Source organism: Nannospalax galili, unplaced genomic scaffold (genome assembly GCF_000622305.1).
Source record: "Nannospalax galili isolate Female #2095 unplaced genomic scaffold, S.galili_v1.0 scaffold2045, whole genome shotgun sequence".
Taxonomy (NCBI): domain Eukaryota; kingdom Metazoa; phylum Chordata; class Mammalia; order Rodentia; family Spalacidae; genus Nannospalax; species Nannospalax galili.
The window spans coordinates 122,084-127,947 of NW_008352658.1; positions in this window are offsets into that span (position 1 = coordinate 122,084).

Here is a 5,864-nt window from a genome sequence, read left to right on the forward strand (position 1 = left end):
CCCACTGGCCTGGTACCCGCTCCCAGCAACGGAACTTAAAGAATTGCGCCAGGCTATCCGTGAGGATGAAATTCATGCTCCATGGACAAAATCTATACTACAAAAATTTAATACTAATCTGGTTACCCCCCAGGACTGGAGGGATATCTGTAGATCTACCCTCCCTAGTCCATTATTTGTACAATGGGACGTTTTACTTAGAGATGAATGCCTGATGCAGGTTAAAAAGAATGACATACATAATCAACAACTAAGAACACAACATGGACAAGATCCACCACCTAGATTTATAGATTGGAATATGACCAATTGTTCGTTCAGGGCAATTTTTCCACAGTAATCCAGCAAGCTGTAATTCCTACAGGCCTGGGACCACCTAACCCCCATGTCCACAGGGCCTGGAGAGACCTCTTCATTAACCTTCCTAAAGCAGAAACCAACTGAAACCCTCCCAGACTTTATACTAAGAGTACAGGCCTTTGTAGATGTATACTAAGAGTACAGGCCAGTTTAGATAGAAAAATAACAGATCCTGCAGCCAAAGCAATGCTTTTAAACAGCCTTGTCTGGGAAGGGATGACCCCTGAGCACAGACAAGCATGCCAGGGACTAAAAAATGAACATTATGACAAATGGATTGTGGCCACCATGACATTGGGACTGCCACGTACCAGGCCTCCTCGCTTCCCAAGCCCTTGTAGCCACAACCCAATCCAACTCAAAATACTTTAAATGTGTGTACTTAATGTATATCGAGGGACTAATGCTCCCCCCATCACCTGACACTGGGCCCAGACACACCCAGTGCCACCCATCATGGTTAGATGGAGGGACCCCTTTGATGGACTCTGGAAAGGACCAGATCCATTGCTGACCACAGGGAGAGGATTTGCTTGTGTTTTCCCACAAGATCAACCAAAGGAAAAAAAAAAAAGAGAGAAGAGGCAAAGACGACACCCAAAGCCCCCCTAGAGCCTCCTTCTCTGTCATCCTCATGGATGTCTTTACCCTGCTTAACACCAACGCTTCAGCCAGCCCCCACTCTCCCTAATACCATGTTCTAGAGATTTTATTTTTCAAGGAAAAATCAGATCCATGGGACAATTGCTGGCATGTTGGAGTAATAGCAGAATTCTACTCAGGTGCATTCTCTAGGTACCCCACAGCTAACTTTCATGTCTCTCAACAGCTTGCACCTGCAGCCAAGTCTGTGCTAACTCATAATATTATTCTACAGGAAAGACAGAGGACCAAATAAGATCGACTATGTCCTGGAACAAGTCTAACTTTCTTCCCTTCACCACCTACCCCAATGTCTAACTGCCTTCTTTTGTGCATTCAGCAATAGATTTCTACCGACAGCAGTACCAGTTACCACCCTTCTCTACCCAGGAACAGAAAAAAGATTTCACTGACTCTCATCTAAGTGGATTCAAACAACTGGCTAACCATTTAATTTTCATTTTCAGCGAGTAAGCCTACAAATGCCTCACTAACTACTCTCTCCAGCACAGCATGCATCGCCCCTCCTCTCTTCATATGGTACAAGAAAGAAGCCCAAAACTGTGTTAATCTCTCTTTGTCCACCTTTTGTGTACTAGTACATTTCAGGTGTGAGAAGCCTTTTCTCCTACACAGCTGACAGCAGAGAAAAATCTTCTTCCCCTTGCTGGTAGAGATCGAACTTACACCTTCCCTGGATGCTGGAGGTGTTGCTATGGCTACAGCAGCTACAAGCCCAGCACCTGGCGGGAAATCTCCATCCAAGTTGCACCTGATCCTGCTCAGGCTGCCAAGCAATGGCATCTGTGACTGAAGCCTGGAATCTCTCCAACAAAAAATGAACTCTCTCACCAGGATTGTGCTCCACAGCAGAAAAACATTGGACTTGATAACTGCTAAATATGGGAAGGGTGTATAATATTAAGAAAAAATGCTGTTTCTTTGTAAATGAATCAAATGTTGTTTAAACTAATGTTAACACTCACAAAAAACTCTGTAATAATCCATTTTCAAGATTTCAACCCACCAGACATTTAGGTTGACTTAGCAATCCCTTGTTTTGCATGGCTCCTATTCCTTGTTGCCCTCTGGTAATACTGAGTATTATTTTGATGCTTGCTCACTGTTTTTAAGATTTCCTTGCTGACAAATTACTGCCATTTGCTAAAATCACTACAAAACAGGTCATGGTCAATTATCAGACTTTGGATTCTCCCGAGATGAGATGAGTTGGCCCTTAGGGCTGGTGATGGAACTTCTCCATATTTAAATCAAAGAGGAGGAGATGTTGGGGACTCCTGCTGTGTAAAGTAGCAGTTTCTCCATGTCCAGAAAGCCCACAGGCTCAGATTCAAATGCAGAGACTCCTTTTATCAGCAGGGTGCCTTCCCAGCATCTTCCTGACTCATCTGTGAAGTGACCGCCACAGATGCCCTACCATCAACATGGCCTCTGGCTCTGAAACTGCCAGGCTTTCCTGTGTGATTTTCAGATAATGTCTGGCAGCCTGGCAGGAGCCCACCACCACATGTAAATGAGGCATCCTAAAAGTACCTGTCAGCTAAGGCTTTTACCACTACCCCCACAGTATAAAATATCCTGGTTTCCCCTAATTAATCGGAGCTGAATCACTAAGACTTGGAGCCGAGCTGAGTCACTGAATAAAGGGGCTGTACCACTGACTGAGCTGAGTCCTGTGTCTTACTGCCTACGATCCAGTCTCCCTGGGGGGCGCTATCCTTCCGTCATCGACTCACGGAAATCCAGCTTTCGCCATCCTCACACATCCCCACGTGATCCAGTAGCCAATGGATTTCGTATCTCGAGGGAGTGCACGGCGGAAATTGAGACAGAACCCGACCGGGCCAGCCCCGGTAGCAGAGACCCACAGCGACACGGTGCGGGACCCACCGCACCCCAGGTGCATGCAGGAGACCGGCGCCACACCCAGCAGCTGGCGCCCCGAGATCCCCACACCCCCATAGAGAAGGAAATTAAAGGAGTACTAGTTGGAAAAGAAGAGACCAAACTATCACTTTTTGCACATGATATGATACCTAAGAGATCCCAAAAGTTCCACCAGAAAAGTCATAGAACTGATCAACACTTTCAGTATAGTGGCAAGTTATAAAATCAATCTACAAAAAGCAGTAGGCTTTCTATATACCAATAACAAGCAATTGGAGAAAGAATACAGAGAAATGTTTCATTCAGAATTGCTGCAAAAAAATTAAAATATCTTGGAATAAATCTGATGAAAGATACCAAAGATCTCTACAATGAAAATTTTAAATCATGAAAGAAAGAGACTGAGGGGGCTGGAGAAATGACTCAGCAGTTAAGAACACTGGTTGTTCTTACAGAAGACCCAGGTTTGAATCCCAGCACCCACATGGCAGCCAACAACTGTCTGTAATTCCAGTCCCAGGGGATCTGACAGCCTCTTCTAACTTGTGGCAGCATTGCACAGCATGGATGCACTTACCTACATGCAGGCAATACACAAATACACATTAAATAAATAAGTAAATAAATAATAAAAAGATAAATAAATAAATAAATAAATAAAAAATATTTTAAAAAGAAAGAGATTGAGGAAGACAACAGGAGATGGAAGGACCTCCCATGCTCGTGGATTAGAAGAATTAATATTGTGAAAATGACCATCCTACCAAAAACAATGTATAGATTCAATGCAATCCCACTCAAAAACCCCATGACACACTTCACAGAATTAGAAGAAGAAAAAAAAAACCTTAAATTCATATGGAAGCACAAAAGACCCTGAATAGCCAAAGCAACCTTGAGCACAAAGAGCAACGCTGGGGGGATTCCTATACCAAATCTCAAAGTATCTACAGAGCTATAGTCATAAAAACAGCATGGTACTGGCACAAAAATAGACACATAGATCAATGGAACATCGTTGAAGATCCAAACCTGAGTACACACAATTTCAGCCACATGATATTTGACAAAGGTGCCAAGAACACACAATGGAGAAAAGACAGCATCTTCAACAAATGGCCCTGGCAAAATTGGATCTCCATCTGTAGAAGAATGAAACTAGATTCTTATCTTTCACCTTGCACAAAAGTCAACTCCAAATGGAACAAAGACCTCAATGTGAAACTGGAAACCCTGAAACTATTAGAAGAAAATATTGACAGTAACTTACAAGATATAGGTGTAGGAAAGGATTTTCTAAATCAGACAGAAGTTCCTCAGGAATTAAGGTCAGCAATCACTAAGTGGGACCTCATTAAACTAATAAGCTTCTGCACAGCAAAAGAAACAATCAGAAAAAATGAAGAGAAAACCACAGAATGGGGGAAAAAAAATCTTCACCAGTGATACATCTGACAGAGGTTTAACATCCAGAATATATAAAGAACTCAAAAAACAAAGAATTGAGAAACCAAATGACCCAATTAAAAGATGGGCTAAAGATCCAAACAGAGAGTTTGCAAATGAAGAAATAAAGATGGTCAAGAAACAGCTCAAAAAGTGTTCAACATCATTAATAATTAGGGAAATGCAAAATAAAATCACCCTAAAGTGTCACCCCACTCCAATCAGACTGGCTAGGATCAAGAGAACAAATGATACCAAATGCTGGCAAGGATGTGGAGAAAGGGGAATGCTCATTCACTGCTGGTGGAATTTCAAACTCGTGCAACCTCTATGGAAACAGTGTGGGGAACTCTTGAAAAACTAAAAATGAAGCTACCATATGACCCAGTTATACCACACCTTGGCATATACCCAAAGGACTCACCCTATTATAAAGACACTTGTACAACCATGTTTGTTGCTACTCTTTTAACAATAACTAAGAGATGGAAGAAACCTCAGGGCCCCTCAACTAGCAAGTATTTAACAAAAATGTGGTACATTTACACAATGGAGTTCTATTCAGCAGTAAAGATGAAATAATGAAATTTGCAGATAAATGGATGGATCTAGAAACTGTTATAGTAAGTGAAGTAATACAGACTCAGAAAAACAAACGACATATGTTCTCCCTTTTATGTGGATCCTAGCATCAAATCCTTTTAAATTCCAGGTCTGTTTAATAAGATGAAGCTATACAGCAGTCCCTTCTGCATGAAATAACTACCATCATCGCGACTTTAGCTGAGCCTGATAGCTAAACATCATCACAATTAGGCTTGTTGACGGTTGTGCTCATTCATTAAAGAAGGGCCAAGCAGGGTCATTGGACCCTCATCGCATTATCTGGCCATTCTTCCCAGCCAACTCTATGTAATTTGACCCTAATCACACATGACCTCCTGGATATGGGGAAGGCTAAAGCATACAATCTGGGGAAGGCTAAGAAGAGAAAGCGTGACCCACTCTCGGTAAAGGCTTTCCAGTGCACATACCCTCAGGTCATATATACACCTCAGGAACCCCTCAGTTATCTGGTGAGTAAGCTCAATAAATTCATTGGTTCCCCAGTAAAACTTTAATCAAACATTGTCTTGACACTAGAACCTTAAAAGGGAATAAGCATTGCTTAGCATCCCCAGGAAAAGAATTCTCACAAGAGATGGAAAACTTATTTATTAATGCTATTATGTCTCATAATTATTTTAATTAAAAAAAGAAAATGAGAATGTAAAAGATGTTAAAAGGATATGAGAATGGAGATATTTTCCAAAATAGACAGAAAAAATGAGATAGCCTAAGCAAGTGATGAAGGTCTGTGTAGGCTTGTTATGATATATAAAAGATGAGACAAAAATGATATACACATACTTTTAAAATTTAATTTCTATGGCCATAGTTTAGTCAACCTGTGTAAGGAACAAAATATATACCTAGTCAAGGTTTATCCAAAAATATTTGTTTTTTTA